Genomic DNA, 16,889 nt, shown 5'->3' on the forward strand with positions numbered 1-16,889 from the left:
CCCGTTTCTCAGGACAGAAATTTGTTAGAGCACAACTGTATTTTCTTTGCATACACTTAACATACACATCAAGATACATTAATGCAGTTTTGAAATGACCAGGGCATTGATCTAGACTCCAGTATTCAAAATAACTTTTGCTAGCAGACATGAGATCAAATACCTAACCAGTCATTTTCTTCTCCAGCTCTCGTATTTTACATATGTGAAATAGTCTGTAGGACACATTGCCATCAAAAAAGGAGCCTAGCTACTGACTTATACAGCTGTGGAATTTCAGCTGACCAGCTTAAGTTGGATACTTAAATAAATTTGCTCCCATTTCTTAACAGTAATAACAGCTAAATATAGTTTCTCATATCAGAGTGCTTTCACTTATTATTTAACAAGTACAGAACATGAAAGGGTTTGTGATAAGCCATCAAGAGCTAACAGCTATCTGCCTTGGGTTTTGTCACCACCAGAAATCAGAAGAGCTCTACTGAACGCTTCTCAATACTGACACAAAACCCGTATTTTTTCTACAGTGCTTTCATTGGAGAGAAAAAGGCAGATGGCATACTATATCTGTCATTGTATTATTGTAACAGAAAAAGGGAATGAAAATAATCCCAGTAATTAACAAATTCATAATAAAAAATTCTAGAGCTTTTCAGTAAGCAAAAAAAGAAGAAAGACCATTACATTTCTGCTACTTGACAGCTTAATATTCAGAATAGAAATCTTAGCTTGATGCAGAAATGTGCAGTTTTCTAGTAAATCCAGTCAATTATATTATTTAATTTTCTGTAGTGCAAGTAGAATAAGCACAAATATGGACCTTGTCTCCTCCATCCAAAAATAACAAAACTATCTTAGCACCTAATAAAAGAAGAAATTTAGAAAGAATTGCAGGTAGTAAAGTCAGCAAAGCATGTCAGTCTCACGTAAGGAGGTATACGGACACTTAGTTCAGATGTGTGATTTTGGTGGCCAATTTTAGCTCAGGATAGAGGGAAAGGAGGGTTGCTGGACAATGAATCTTAAAAACAGAGAGCAAAGGATTCATTATGGAGTTTTGTCACTGTCTTCAACAGAGCCAGAGGAAAAAGATCTGACCAGAAAGATCTAGGATGTTGTGGGAGAGCTTTGGGAAGTAGAAAGCAGCAGACAGCAAACTGGGGAATAATTGAGCTAGAGTAAGTTCAAAACCAGGCAAGAATACAGCTTGGTGCTCTCCTTTCATTGATATTTTGGGGATCCTGCCTATGTATAGCACTGTGATCACAGAGAAAAAAAGTGTTAATGTAGATTAAATTGTTTTCTCATAATTATTTTTATACTGATGTTTTTTCCTTTATTTGATCTTTGATGACAATAAGACATTTTCAAAGATTTCTTCATCGGACTTTACCTAATGTATGGAGGCTTTTATTCTGCACTGTTACAAATATGGGCCATATCTTAGCTTCATCTCTGTTCAATATGTCTTCTTGCTGTTTGAAAATGTACCAAATGATACAGTTTGCTGTTGAAGAAAATATATACAGAATTTAAGAAAATGGTTAAATAGAAACATTATTTTGTCTGTTAAAAACACTAAATATGAATATTTACACATTTGTTAAAATCATAGAATCGTAGCATGGTTTGGGTTGGAAGGGACCTTTAAAGGCCACCTAGTCCAAACCTCCCCGCAATGAGCAGGGACATCTTCAACCAGATCAGGTTACTCAGAGCCCTGTCCAACCTGACCTTGAATGTTTCCAGGGATGGAGTGTTGTCGTGGTTCCAGCCCAGCCAGTAACAAAGGACCACGCAGCCACTCACTGACTCCTCCCTGCCCCCCTCCAGTGGAATGGGGAAGAGAATCAGAAAGGAGAAAAAAAAAAAAGTGGAACCTCATGGGTCGATATAAGGACAATTTACTGGGACAACACAAAAAGAGAAGTTACAACAGCAGCAACGGTAACTAATAAAAGAATGTACAAAACGACTGATGCACGGTGCAACTGCTCACCACCCAGAACTCAACAGTCTGCCACTTCCCCCACCGAAAGCTGAGAATTCCCCCCAGCCCACTAACCAGTTATATACTGAGCATGACGTCGCATGGTATGGAATATCCCCTTGGCTAGTTCAGGTCAGCTGTCCTGGCTGTGCCCCCTCCCAGGTTCCTATGAAAATTAACTCTATCCCAACTGAACCCAGGACAAGCATCTACTACCTCCTTGGGCAACCTGTCCCAGTGCTGTTGCTTGTCTCCTTGTCTAAAATGAAACTTAATTCAATGTTTTCTGCCTGATCTGTGTGTCAGTTCTTTACTGGGCAGAAAGTGACATAAAGCCATGGACTTATGCAAAACTGACCCAAAGTAATGCAGCCAAGTGTACAGCTCTGTACTGTTAATGGAACGAGACAACCGTCAAGTATGTGGCAATGGATTAAACCTTTCTGATCCTTGTTAAAAGAAAAAAAAAAAAAAAAACCAGAGAAGAAACAACCAATGTTCCTTGTTTCACAATGTATCCTCCTCTCCAGTACCTGCTTTGGTGACACATCTTGCTTTATTATAGCCACCTACCATAGGAGTTGAATTAATACACTCATTAATACCTTTTATTTTATTGTTTACATGAATACTTATTTCTATACTAACAATTTCCACAAGCTTAAAGACATCTTTAAGGCTATGATAGGAAATCACTTGTATAAATTGATGGGGAAACATTGAGCAGCTGGCTATTCAACACAAAGTCCCAATTCAATATTCATTATGCAAAGTTCAGAGTAAACCCAATATTATTGAGATTAGGTTGAGTTTATACAAATTTCATAAGGTAAATATGAATTCTGAACATAAGGTTAAAATAACACATTGTCCTGTGGAAAAGAGGATCCTATAGTTGCAAATAACATGTAAGAAATGGGATGAGTTTTGAGGGGGTTTTTACCTAAAGAGGAAAACCACATCAATGTTCTGATGAAACAATTAACTGAAACAATCCTATTTTCACTGTAATCACAGTTACTCAAAAAGACAGAAACAAACAAATAACCAAAAGGCAAAATGGACAGGGATGGGACCTAGAGAGGGTGCAATGACAGAGTGAGGAATCCTTGTGTGCTGCCCTGGCAGTTTACAGCACGATGCAGAAAAGTGGCCCTGCAGGAACTGGCAGAATCTGTGAAAAGGGGATGAATACAGCCTACTTGCTGGGATAATTGTATCACACAAAGAGGGATAAATTAAGAAGTATACATGTGATACACCATCTGTGTCTGTTTTTGTTATTTTCTCCATATACATCTGTTTCTATTCAGCTATAGGGCAACACTCCATCATATTATACAGACCAGAATAATACAGAAAGTTCAGTTTTGTTGACAAAAAGAAACTTCTCTTCCTAAATATATGGTAAACCAGCAGAGTAATTTTTGATCAGTAACCTTTGAAAATCAAAACAAGAGAGTTGATCCAAGTATATTCAAATTCTATGTTTGATATTTTTAACTCTGGATTAAGATCTCTAGATTCCAATATGTAGTTATGACTTGAGTCAGATGCTACACTGGTAGGTGCTTTTTTTCTGGTTCCAGCTGGAATGTAACTGAACTCTGGAGAAAGAGAGAAAAAAAAAATCTGCACTATGTACATACAGAAGTAAAACCAAAAAGCAAAACAAAGAATTATATCTAATTATATTGATGAACTTTTATGATTTTATATCTGATCTCTGGTCTTAGTTGGAATCTGGGCTTGAGCACTGTCTCTAGTGTCTTTCTCACATGCTCCTCTTCTGACCTTTAAGCACAGCTTCATAAACTGAACTAGTCAACCAGAACTTTGTGCACTTACAGAGTTAGATAATGCCACAGAGTATTTTGTCAGGCACATTCAGAGGTGATCGATGTACCTGTTGCTCATGTAATTTTCATATTATTTTTTGTCACTCAGATAATTATATGTCTAATGATGCTTTAAAGTTGTTTAAAATTCTGCAGTTTTTTAGATGCATTCAACAGCTGTAATATCACATTCCAACCAAGCAGAACCTAGTTGAATGCAAGAGCCTTGCAAACCTGGACAAACAGTGTCTAGTTTGGGATTGCAGGGGAGAGTGGAGGGGTGGTACCTATTTTTGCTGGAATCAGAAAATACAATTTCATGCAGCCACTGTAAACTGTATATGTATAAAATAGATAGGGTCCTTCTAAACTCTAATTGTGGAAATTGAAATACAGAAATGTGTGTAATGTGGCCTGTTGCCACAAATCAGAATAGAATTCAGGAGGGAAAACCAAACCAACCCAGCAAATTAAACCTTTTTTTTTTTCTCATTCTTTCAGCCACTGTCATAAATTCCATACTTTCTAGGTGATCTTAGCAAACTAACCCTACCTATTTTGCAGTACTCTTTCAAATACTGATCTCAACCAGATTTTCATATGTTCCTAATGAATTATTATCTTTTTTGCAAAAATCACATTCAAAATGTAGCCTGAAGGCAATGTTTAGTCAGCAACTGAATACAAAAAGATTTCCAGACTCAGAAGTCTTATTTCATCGCTCCATTTCACTACCTTACTGATTTGTAACATAATTGATTTTAAAATCATGAAAAATCCTAAAAATAATCTGAAAAGACGACATAACAAAATATTTGTATGGCTGAGAACCACAAAGAAAGGAGCTGTGACAAGCACTTCAGATGTCAACAGTAGAAGACTCGCCAAATCTTGGGCTGATCCTGGAATGTTGTTAGATTCTAGGATGAATTTTTTTCTTTTGTATTAGTTTTGGTTGACTTGTTTCCTTCCACAGCAATGCTCTCATCTAACAGAGCTCTAGATTGAGAGGCAGAGTTGTTTCTAAGATGCACATTTTAGGAATGAGAGAACACCTCTGAATGAACACATACCATTGCATTTAAGCAAGACAAAGTTTACTGGCCAAGATGTCTTTAAGATTTCCAAAGAAATTCCACTACTTGACAAACTTAGTGCTAACTGTTTATGCAATTATGTTTTCTAGTATCAAATCTGAAACTTCTTTGCTTCATATTATATTATTTCTTGCTCTGCCCTCAGAAGATATGGAAAGCAATCCATCACTGTCTCATTTTTTTGCAGTTTCATATATTTGAATACTGTTGTTTCATCTCAATCATTTCTTTTCTAGACTAAACAAACTCAGTTCCTTCAGCTCTTTCTTACAGGTCATATTGCCTAAATCCTTATCATCCTTCATGCTCTCCTCTGTGCTACACTTGTCAATTTATTTCACCTTATTGCCTTATTTGTGATTTGTAACATCGGATCCTTTCCTGAATTACTGTTTCCCAGCTGGTAATGAGCAATTTTATGTTTTTCCTTTTTTTTTTTGTCCTCATTCTTAAATATATTTCTTTGCACTTTACAGAATTGCCACTTATTAATTTGAACTATTTCTTCAATTTATCAAGATCATTTTCAATAACAGTGTTGCCTCACATAATTACAATTGTTTCCCAGGTAGTGACATTCATATATCTTACTTCTTTGCCATTATTCAAACTGTTAATATTGAATTGCACCATCTTCACAGGAAAATCCAGAATGACCCCACCTAGTATGTCCCCTAATATTAATACAAGTTACTGATGAGAAGAACTCTTTGGATACTGGGGTTTTTTTTCAGTTGGTGTTGCACCCAGATGAGAGTGAGACATGATGAACTAAATCTTGGACTCTTTAATCTCATAGAACCAAAGCAAACATCAAGTATAACTTACCTCCAAAGACTGCCACAGGGAAAAGGGCTAAAAAAGGAGGAACACTTGAGTAAAAGCTGGTGAATAAACAATGTGCAGATGTTTGTGCTTACTTACTCCAGGCACAGTAAGCTCACCCTAAATGAGGGCAATAGCTTCCAGTGTAGTGTACCAGAGTTAGAAAGCTAGTAAGAATAGAAAACCATATGCAAAAATCTTCTGCTAAGTGGTAAGGATTCATGGTCAGTTGAGAAAAATGTAAGACATTTCAGACTTTTTTCTTGTATTCTGAAAAACTGAGCAAGTTTTCAATTAAGGACAATATATATCTTTACTCTTGCCAACAGCTGAACTAGCAGAAACTCTTAGCAAAGCCAGTGAGTCTATATTTCCAAGGAAAAGCAAGCAGCAGGCAACCAAGTGAGAGAAACAGCAAGGAGTAGCTAGCGGGACGGACGAGCTGGCAAAGTGGGACACAGCTAATGCAGAGCAGCAGAGCAGGAAACAGAACAAGAAATAGCAAAACATGGCTAGACAGACAAGGAGCATGTAGTTAAGTGAGGAATGCACAGTGTGAGAGGCTGAAGCAAGCCAGTCACATGAAACATTCAGCATCTACTTGTACTCAGCTTTGCTCTCCAGAAGCACTTAATCTGAAGCTGTAAGATGAGTGTACTTCAAGGAAAGAAGAGGGAACTAGCTGGTTTAAACATTAATTTCATGGGAAGAAAGGGCTGGAAACTAGTTATACAACCTGTACTTTATTTAGAAATTGGATATGGTATTTTACCATATTTCTCTACCTTATATTTTTAATCCCTTTAATAAAAACACGTTCTGTGAATCAAAACAATTCATACTTGTGGGTGGTGAAAATCAGCTCAGTGATTATCAGCAAGTTTAAATCAATTTTCCCGTATTTCTTGGTGGGAGTTGCTCTAACTTTGAACCTAGCCCTTCCTTCCACCAGTCAAAGCCTGGCAAAATTGCTATACAATATTGCAGAAATTCCTACTTGCGGAAAGAGAATCAATAGCCAATTTTGCTAAATATATCTTACTTTTAATTTTACTTTACTTTTGGTATCCAAAAATATAGTTCTGGTTTAGAGAGCTATCACAACTCTTGCCTGGTTGAGCTGAATGCTGCATGACATCTTCCACTAGAAGATGAACTATATAAGTAGCTAAACCTGTTCCAATTACAAAGAGTCATCTGTCAGGGAAGGTAACCAAAGGTGACTCTTTGATGTTGTGATTGCATTAACATTGGTTTAGAAGAAAAAACAGAAAAAGAAAAAAAAAAGAAAAAGAAAAGAGAGAAAAGAGAGAAAAGAGAGAAAAGAGAGAAAAGAGAGAAAAGAGAGAAAAGAGAGAAAAGAGAGAAAAGAGAGAAAAGAGAGAAAAGAGAGAAAAGAGAGAAAAGAGAGAAAAGAGAAAAAAGAAAGAAGAGAAAAAAGAAAGAAGAGAAAGAGAAAGAAAGAGAAAGAGAAAATGAAAAAAAGAAAAAAATGAAAAAGAAAAAGAAAAAAGAAAAAAAGAAAGGCAGACCATTCCTGGCCAATCAAGGAACCTCATTTTCTTTTAACTAAATTATAAGGCACCAGGACAAATGGAAGGAAGTCAGAGGAGGGGGTGGAATTCAATCTCTTTTGTTAGCATTGCCTAAATTCGACCCTTTTAGAAGAAGAATAGAATAAGGTCTTGAACAAAGCTGCCTTACTCCGAGGTAAGTGCTAATTCAGTCATAGGCTGAACAGCTATTCTTAAGTTCCTTTCGTTATCTCAATAACTATATAAATATTTTTCAGAAAGTGAATTTACTCAGACTCAGAGAAAACCTCAAAGTCACTTAAGATGTGGTGAGAAGCCATGACTGAAGAAAGCGTAGAGAAGATAACAACTTGATTCTTTCAAGGATTCTGTAATTGCTTTAATGAAAACTAAGGGAGGAAGGGTCAGAAAATTGTTACACCTTTTTATTGACACTGTCCTACTTTTAACCTCTGCGTGAGTTTATTAGTTTTGGGCTTAGTATCCCACTGAACATAGCAGTTAGTAGAACAGGATAACGAAGCTATATAACCTCAAAACCACCTCTTAAATGGGTAAAAGTAGATAACAGCCAGTCTTGTACATTAAAATTTTCATTGCAAAAATCATTATGTGTAATCTGAAGTCACGTTCACAGTGTCTGTGTTTAGCTTGCTTTTTTTTTTTTCCTGTACTGAGTATATGCTCACAAAGGAGGCTTTTGTTGTCCATAAGCAGCATGGATGTTGCAATTATTCTCTATAAATGACTTGCAAAGGGACGAACAAAAGCAACAAGGTCTTCTGAATCTCTTTGCAAATTTCTATCCCCAAAACTGATCATGATAATGTAATATTCACAATTTCTATCATCAAACATGAGAGAAGTAATGTACCAGGTTGCTTTCAACCCAGGATTTGTTCCCAGGCTGTAGGCTGTTACAAACCATTCACAGTCCAGGACTGCAAATTACCATCTGCAATAAATTTCCAGAGTATTTGCATTTCTGAAACACTGGCACTAGTGAATTCATTTACCAATGTTAGTTTACCAAGTATCTCAGATAAGAGATTGTTTGTGGAAGTAATTCTGAGTTATCCATCAAGAATGACTTATATAAGGTGATAGAGTGACTCATGCATATTACTTAGATGTAGAATTAATCAGGGGGGCTCCAGAGTAATTAAGGAAATTCAATACCACTAGAAGCACAAATTTAATCTTTAATAATCGTGATACCTGCTGCAGGCTCAAGAGCAAGACATAAAAGTACCTGATCTTACATTTCTGTGCCATCAAGCTTCTTCCATCATCTTAGAAAAAATGACACAGAGCTAGGACTCTGGAAAGTTATAGATGCTTTTCTAAGAAATCTAGTTATTGACAATTTCTGATTTAGGACCTTGGCTCTTTCTTAATATGTCAGGCACATTTTTATAAGAAAAAAATATCTTTGTTACTTGTCCAGTCCACCTAGATATGGGTTACCAAGGACAGCAGCACAGCCTGGTTCATTCCTGAGGTCTTCCCTGCCTTTTTCACATGTGTGGTCTTGACTAGATTGTGCATTGCACAAAACACAGGCAGATTCCAGCTCCCTTTTCTAAAACCACATCTGATTCTATTTTGCACTACACTGTGAGATTTTTTGACACAAGTACACTTGCAAACGTAGTTTAGACTGATCAGCTGCTGGTCACAAAATCAAAGAATGGAACGATTGAGGTTGGAAGGAACGTCTGGAGGTCATCTTAGCCACCACCCCTGCTCAGGCAGGGCCACCTAGAACATGATGTCCAGGACCATGTCCAGATATTTTTTTTAATATCTCCAGGGATGGAGACTCCACAACCTTTCTGGACAACCTGTGCCAGTGCTCAGTCACCCTCACAATAAAAAAAAAAAAAGAGTTTCCTGATGGAACCTCCTCTGTTTCAGTTTGTGCCTGTTGCCTCTTGTCTTGTTACCGGGCACCACTGAAAAGAGCCTAGCTCTATTCTCATTGCACCTTCCTTTCTGGTATTAATATACATTGATGAGATCCCTCCTGAGTCTTCTTTTCTCTAGGCTGAACAGTCCCAGCTCTCTCAGCCTTTCCTCATGACAGATGTTCCAGTCCATTCCTCACTGTAGTGGTCCTTTGCTGGACTCTCTCCAGTATGTCCGTGTCTCTCGTAGTGGGGAGTCCAGAACCTGCTACAGCACTCCAGGTATGGTCCCACCAAGTGCTCAATAAAGGGGAAGGATCACCTCTCTTGACTTCTCAGGCAGTACTTTGCCTAACACAGCCCAAGATACCATTCACCTTTTTTTTGCAGCAAGGGCACATTACTAGCTCATGTTCAACTTGGTGTCCAGCAGGACCCCCAGGTCCTTTTACACAAAGCTGTTTTCCAGCCAGTCAGCACCCAGCATGTAGTGGTCCATCATGAAAAATTTGTCATGTATTACTGGAAAATAACTGATGTGAATCTGTGTGCTTTCCCTGAGATACATTTCTCCTGAATGACATTTCAGTGGTGTTCATATCACCTAGTTTCAAGTATCCACAAACTAACAGATAGAATTCACCCTCTTGTGAGAAAAGTGTAGAAAGGATTGATTATTCTATAACACTTCTTATGTCATGAACAAGCAAGTATTTAACAAAGATGTAGGCACGTCTACATATAGAAGCCTAAACTCAAGAAAGTAATTTAGAAAAGCCCAGTCTAGCTTTTATAGGAAATATGACATTATCCCAAGAGAGAAAAAGCAATCAAACAAACAAACAAACAAAAAACCCAAACCCCCCACATTTTGGGGAGCTAACAGCTATGTTACTGGGAATGCTCAATTGTCAACTGCACTCCTGTCTTTCCTAATCTTATTCCCTAGGCACTCATCTTCTGCCTAACTTCATTTCACACTGACCACCTGTAGCTCCTAGGTCCAAGAAGAACTTAGATATAAATGCTCAGACTGCAACAACGAGAGTTGTGCACACCCTTTGGAACACATCTTAATCATCAGACTGGTCACTCATTAAGTAGAACTGAGTTCTCTCTCTTAATTGCAATCCATATCTTTCCCACCCTATGAAAATTCCTTACTGAAACATAAAAAGCTGGTAAGTGGAAGAATACTTTTCAATGCACTTGTTAAAGGCACAGAGTGGCCAGAAATAACAACATTCTGAAGCCATAAAAATGGGAAGATTGGGTCCTCATTGCTGGGTACAGAAGTGAGGAATGAGATACCAGGAACTCTGCTCTCTGGTCTTTTATCTTTGACTGTTGTGGTTTTTTGTGTTTTTTGTTTGTTTGTTTGTTTTGTTTGGGTTTTTTTTATTATTATTTGTTGAGGGGTTGTTTGTTTCCTCCAATGATAATATTACTCAAATCAAGGAATCAAACCCATGAAAATAAACGCTGTCACACACCACATATCCTTACCAATTCATGCCACTGACCACATTTGTTCTTATCACTACCTCCCTTATGCATTGGTCGGATTTGTATTTTCTGGTTTGTGTCTCCTTTGGCCAGATACCCTTAAAGGAGCAGACACTCTCCTTCCGCAGACCCTGACACTCAGGCAGTGAACATCATGACTTGCTACTGTCTCCACTTCTGTTTTTATCGTAAAATTAAGTTGAGCAAGGAAGAAAACTTTATAACCACTCAAGAACACATAAATCTTTGGGTTAGTAGCAGAGATTTAGCTCCAGTTTGCTCAGTGTTCATACATTACTTTCCAAATGTAACCTACCAGTATGTCTGGGAGGCTATTTTTAACATTTTGAGCTGTCAAAATGGATTGATACTCATAAATAATGTGAAATTTAGAGTAACTCTTTGGTAAATAGAAGAGGGATGTTAATCTACAAATAATTTAACAATTCATTAAAAATGACATCCAAATTGTTTTGTTTCATTCCCCAATGGATGGGGATGGGGGATGTCACCAGTTCTACAAAGAGAACTTTATTACCAAATCTTCAGTTAGATTTTCCAACAGTGCATGCTATAAATCTGACTATTGAGTACAGATGATAAACTATCAAGTACAGGTGATAACTCATAAGTTGTCAGTGTTTCAAAGCCAAAAGAGAGCTTTGCCAGTATGTCATACATATCTATCAAACTTCTTGGAAACTTTTTGACCTTAGCGTATAGTCATAGTTTTAACATCAAGAAGATTTAATCTGTCATTTGTAATACTTACTGATTTTCTTGGACGGCTTAGTATCCCATAGTAGTTTGAAAGAGCTGAGTATGACAAATTACAAAGTCAAACATGTAATTATTCAGAGGTGAAACAGTTAAATTTGCAACAGTATGAGAATTTGTAGTGACTGAAATTTAGATCTGCCTTCACTGTAATTGGTATTCAGGCTACTAGACTGTTGTTCAATTCCACTATCATCAATAAGAATTTGGAAAAAGAATTGCACTTGACCTATATTGAGAGGGCAGGACATCAAGTATAAAACCAGACATGTAAGTGAATATTATAAAATCATTCTATGGAATGACATTCAGACAGCTATGATAGGCACCTTACTGCCACTAATTTCCTAGCCACTAATTTCCTAGGAACAGAAGTAGAAACAGAACAAATTACTCAAAGGAAGTAAAAAGCTGAAAAAGTAGAAGATTGACAAGCTAATTTCTCTTTTCCTACAGTACTTCCTGTTCTAATAGACTACAGTGATTTCCAAATAATAGTCATCAAGAAAGAATGTGGTGATTATACCAAATATCAACCAAAGAAAATTAATACTATTATCTCGTTGTGATTATTTTAATGTAAAGCTTTCTTAACTACTCTTGTTATTAAATAAGTAAAATTGTTTACAATATTGGGGGGGGAAAACACCCCAAAACCCCCCAACAAATGGCAGAATAAACAACAAAGATTTCAGACCACTGAGAAAGATACTAAGCCAAAAACAGTATAGAAGTGAGTACACTTTCTGATGAAGACACAGACTGTCTCTTGAGGGTCTTCTTTTCAGTTTTGTAATTAAAAGATTAGACATAAAATCTTGGTTGTAAACATAGAAAAGATATTTCATTGTGAAGATATGTCATGAAAGTATCTAAATAAAAAAATAATTTAATTACTTCATAGTTAGATAGTACCACTGTTATCAAATGTCTCTTGATATGCTGAATAGCAAAACAGTATCTAATCTTAAAAGCCTCTGAAACAAAACACTGCCAGGCCCCTCACCCCTTCCTCTGCCTCCCAGAAACTGAAGAGGTTACTTTTTCTATCATTTCTTTCATACAAAAAAACCCAAACAAAAAACCCCACCATAAAAACCACCACCACCCCACCCCCCCCCCAACAAAGGAAGAATTAAAAAGGGGCAATCCCAGCAACATCAACTGAAGTTTTTTATTTCTTGATTGTTGAAATTTATTTGAATACATTGAAAATGCCATTCCAATCAAGAAAAATTCATTTATTTGGATTGCTTATTCTCTGAAAAAAGAAATAAGACGTCACTGAAAACCTGAATCCTTTTCTGCACTTAAATATATTGCTTGCTGGAGCATTTGTCACATTCCTGAAGCAGTAATTGGATGTTCAGTTGCTGGTTTTATAATTTACTGTTTGGTTTTTTTGGTTACACTTAAAATACACTCAGGATTCAAACCCTCTCTTACTCAACCATATGCAGAAAGAAAAAGAAGAACCTTTTTTCTGAAAAAGCTTTTGACCTTGTTATTATCTCCTTATCCACAGCTTGTTTTCTTTAGTTTTAAAACATCACCATATCAGCTGAGAGTGTATGATAACTTTTTTATATTTGTAGATATTTAATAGACTGTAATGATTTATGGTCTCTTTTCTTTTCTGGAAACGTAGTTTCTACAGTCTTACTTCTGTTCCTGAAATTCTCATCACTCTTTTTTTTTTTTGTCCTTCTAAAACTGAACAGGAAATGCTCTGTGTTATTCCTAGGCCTTGCGATGTTCCTTAGTTTTATGTGCCACTCCACTTTCTGTTCAACTTATAGAACTTTCATCTGAACATGGCCTGCAGTCAGCAATTATATGTTGGCCGCTGATCTGCAAGATAAATGTCTTTCATAACATTTTGACTTTTACAATTTTACAAATTCCATTCTCTGAATCATCTTGCATCTTGCAAGTGTTAATCTAGGAAGTAAAAAACTTTAGGCACTTACTATTTTAGTTTTTCAACTTTGAATCCCTTCAAGTGGCTTGCTTCTGAATAGGTTTGCAAGATAGATATATCTTCTGTCCTCTCATAATAGAATTTGCTGTGAGAAATAAAGCTTTATTCCCCCTCCATCAGTTTTAAGCACATCAATTCCATTTTCTTGTTATGGATATCCTAACTTTGTTATTACCAACAAAAATCAAATAATTTCCTACTTATATCTATGTATATACAGTAGAATTTTCTCCATTACAACTCTGATACATAGCTTACTTGGTCATATAGAATAAGACTAGGAAGCAGTTTTAGCATAATGCGCTTAGTGTCTCCAAAACAAGCAATCCAATAAAAATGAGAAATCCAAACACAGAGCATGTCATAAGTTATCTGCAGCCCTAGCCACAACAGTAGTTGTTAACAAGTTTGAATTGACATAAGTTAATGTGAACTTTCCTACACTAATCTAACGTCTAGATTAATTCATGTCTTACTGTTCGTCACTAAAAAAGTTGAATTTATCAAAATCCACATTATAAATAGTCTAACAGCTTACCCTTAACATAAGTCTGAAGCAGAAGTGAATTCGGTGGCAGACATAGTAATGTAATACATTTAAGCAGAGCAGGAAGACATGCTACTACCTTACTGTGAACTTGCCTAAAATACTTCGCAGAGTAGAGCAGAGACAGGTAAACTCTCTGATTGCCTGGCAGCTGCAACTGTCCTCACAAGATCTAGGAAAGGTGAAATTAAAAAGTTTCTGCTCATTGTATATATTCAACTGATTCCTCCTCCTGCCACTCCTATTTCTTTTATTGTCATTATTGTAATGACATTTTTCATTAAAAGAGCTAACTGTATGTGGAGAGGGCAATGAAGCTATGTTCTTACAGCCTCTTCTTAGGTCTTTAAGTGTTTCTTTCCATTCTCTTCATTTATTTCTTTCCCTTGTCAGGCTGAAGCTTAAAAAAAGAAAATCCTTATACTCTTCTTCTGTGTGAGCTAAGAACAAAGATGAACTCTGCTTCCTTGTTGAAAAGGTTTTCTTTTTTGAAGCCATACACTTCCTAAAGAATCTCAAGAATGGATTCCTATCACTGAATTACTTTAAAAACTGGCACTAAAGGGGAAACAAGGTGTGCTGTTTTTGGCTGGGACAGAGTTAATTTTCTTCACAGTAACTAGTATGGGGCTACGGTTTGGATTTGTGCTGAAAACAGTGTTGATAACACAGGGATGTTTTCGTTACTGCTGAGCAGGGCTTACCCAGAGCCAAGGGCTTTTCTGCTTCTCACCCCACCCCACCAGCCAGTGGCTGGGGGGGCACAAGGAGTTGAGAGGCGACACAGCGGGGACAGCTGACCCCAACTGACCAAAGGGATATTCCAGACCATATGATGTAATGCTCAGCAATAAAATTAGGGGGAAAGTGTGAGGGGGGAGGCACTGCTTGGGCACTGGCTGGTCATTGGTCGGTTGGTGGTGAGCAGTTGTTTTCATTTGCATCAGTTGTCTTTCTTGGGCTTTCTCTCTCTCTCTTTGTTACTCTCCTTTTCATTAAAAAATATTATCATTATTATTGTTATTATTATTACTAATTTTTTTCTTCAATTATTAAATTGTTCTTATCTCAAGCCATGAGTTTTCTCACCCTTCCAATTCTCTTCCCCCCATCCCGCAGCGGGGCAGCAAGCAAGAGGCTGTGTGGTGCTTAGTTGCCATCTAGGGTTAGACCACAACACAAGGAGTTTGAATGTACCAGACAATCTATATAAAACTTGATAGGGGCTAACTGTATATATTTAGAGAGAAGGAATTAATGATTAACAGAGTTTGCTATGTATAGAACCCTCAAACAGATTTAGGCAAGATGTAGGAATGACTAAACAGTAGAGATTCACAGGACCAGTTCTTCAGACTTATCTCATCTTTTTCTGCCCTGCCTTTTATCCTGTCTTCTAGGAGCTTCCTCAGAAAAAAGGAACATGTGAAAAATATACACATGAACTATGAAACGGGTGTTGTGTTTTGTTTCCTGTTTGTTTGCTTGCTTTGTTTTTCAAGTATTTACTCTTTTCTGGCTTGATTCTGGATGACTTTCCCAAGTGCATAAAATATAAATATTCATTTATACTGGATCTTTTATTTAGACCACATGGAGGATGGTTTAAGCCATTGCAGTACCTGAAAAACTACTCATTTGATGTAGAAAATTAATTTGTCCACCACTTAAAGAACGTAATCAATCAGTTATGAGCTTAGTCACACACAAAAAAGTAAATGTTAAGCTAAATTATTCAATGAGTAACATGAAATATATTTAGCCACATCCACTACTTTCATCAAGAAAATAGCATCTAGCCATTACCCTGACATCTCCTCAGAAATGAAAAACGCTGTTATGCAATTCAAAACATGAATTGTGGACAGTTTTCCAGTATTTTTCTGTAAATAAATTTAACATTTGGAGAACACAGGGGGAAAAGGAATGTGTAGTGCATTTTTTCATAAGAATTAAGTTTTTTTAACTGCAAATTTGGTACTTGTAGTCTCTTCTCCACGTGCCTGTAACAATTTTATGAAGACTGATTTTTATATTGGATCCTTCATGCAGTAAGTGATAAAAATAAGGAAAAGAATGACCTTTCTAAGCACAGCTGGGTATACACTTTCAGAAAACATTGCCTTCCTCTTTTTCTGATGTGTACCATATTATTCAGAATAAGATTTTGGTGTTAAAAGATACATGACTGGTTACATTATCTTAGCCATGGTTGTGACATGAAGGCTAAGAATATATTATTGCCTTGTTAGTCCTGTAACTGTGTAACAATTATAAAGATTCACAAGTGACTGAAGAGAAGAAAATAAAAAAAAACCTGAGGAAGGTCTGTAAATTGAATCTTTTTTCATGATAGACAAGAAACTCATTTGAGTAAATGACCAAGGGTTTCTGGCTAGAATGGGAAAGATAATGTAGTACATACAAAGAGCTCCATAACTAAATTCCTCTGCAAAAGTGTGAAACTGCATAGCAGAAATGGCTAATTCAGAAGCACAAGAAGTTTTAGCTCTATTGCATTAGGTTTTTTTGTTGGCTTTTTTCTTTTTTGAAGAACAAACTTTAACAAATAACTGTTTGATTTCAATTAAATCTGCTTCTTAATATTATAAAATATTTCATACTGTACATATCTCATACACAACCAGAGACTGTGTCCTTTTTGTTTGGGTCCTTTTTGACTTCTTAGCCCTCTGCTTTCCCACACTGATTCCTCCCAACTCCCATTTGATCCCCATTTTTCCTGCCTCTGGGTCCTCACCTAAACATTGCAAATAAATAAACCTTCCCTCATTCTTGAAGGTGATCTGGAGAGCCTCCCCTGCTAACTCAGGGTGATGGGTGTCCCTCCAGCCCATGGGGCTGAGGCGCTCCAGGGACAGCACT

This window comes from Accipiter gentilis, chromosome 13, assembly GCF_929443795.1.
Source record: "Accipiter gentilis chromosome 13, bAccGen1.1, whole genome shotgun sequence".
NCBI classification, from domain to species: Eukaryota; Metazoa; Chordata; class Aves; order Accipitriformes; family Accipitridae; genus Astur; species Astur gentilis.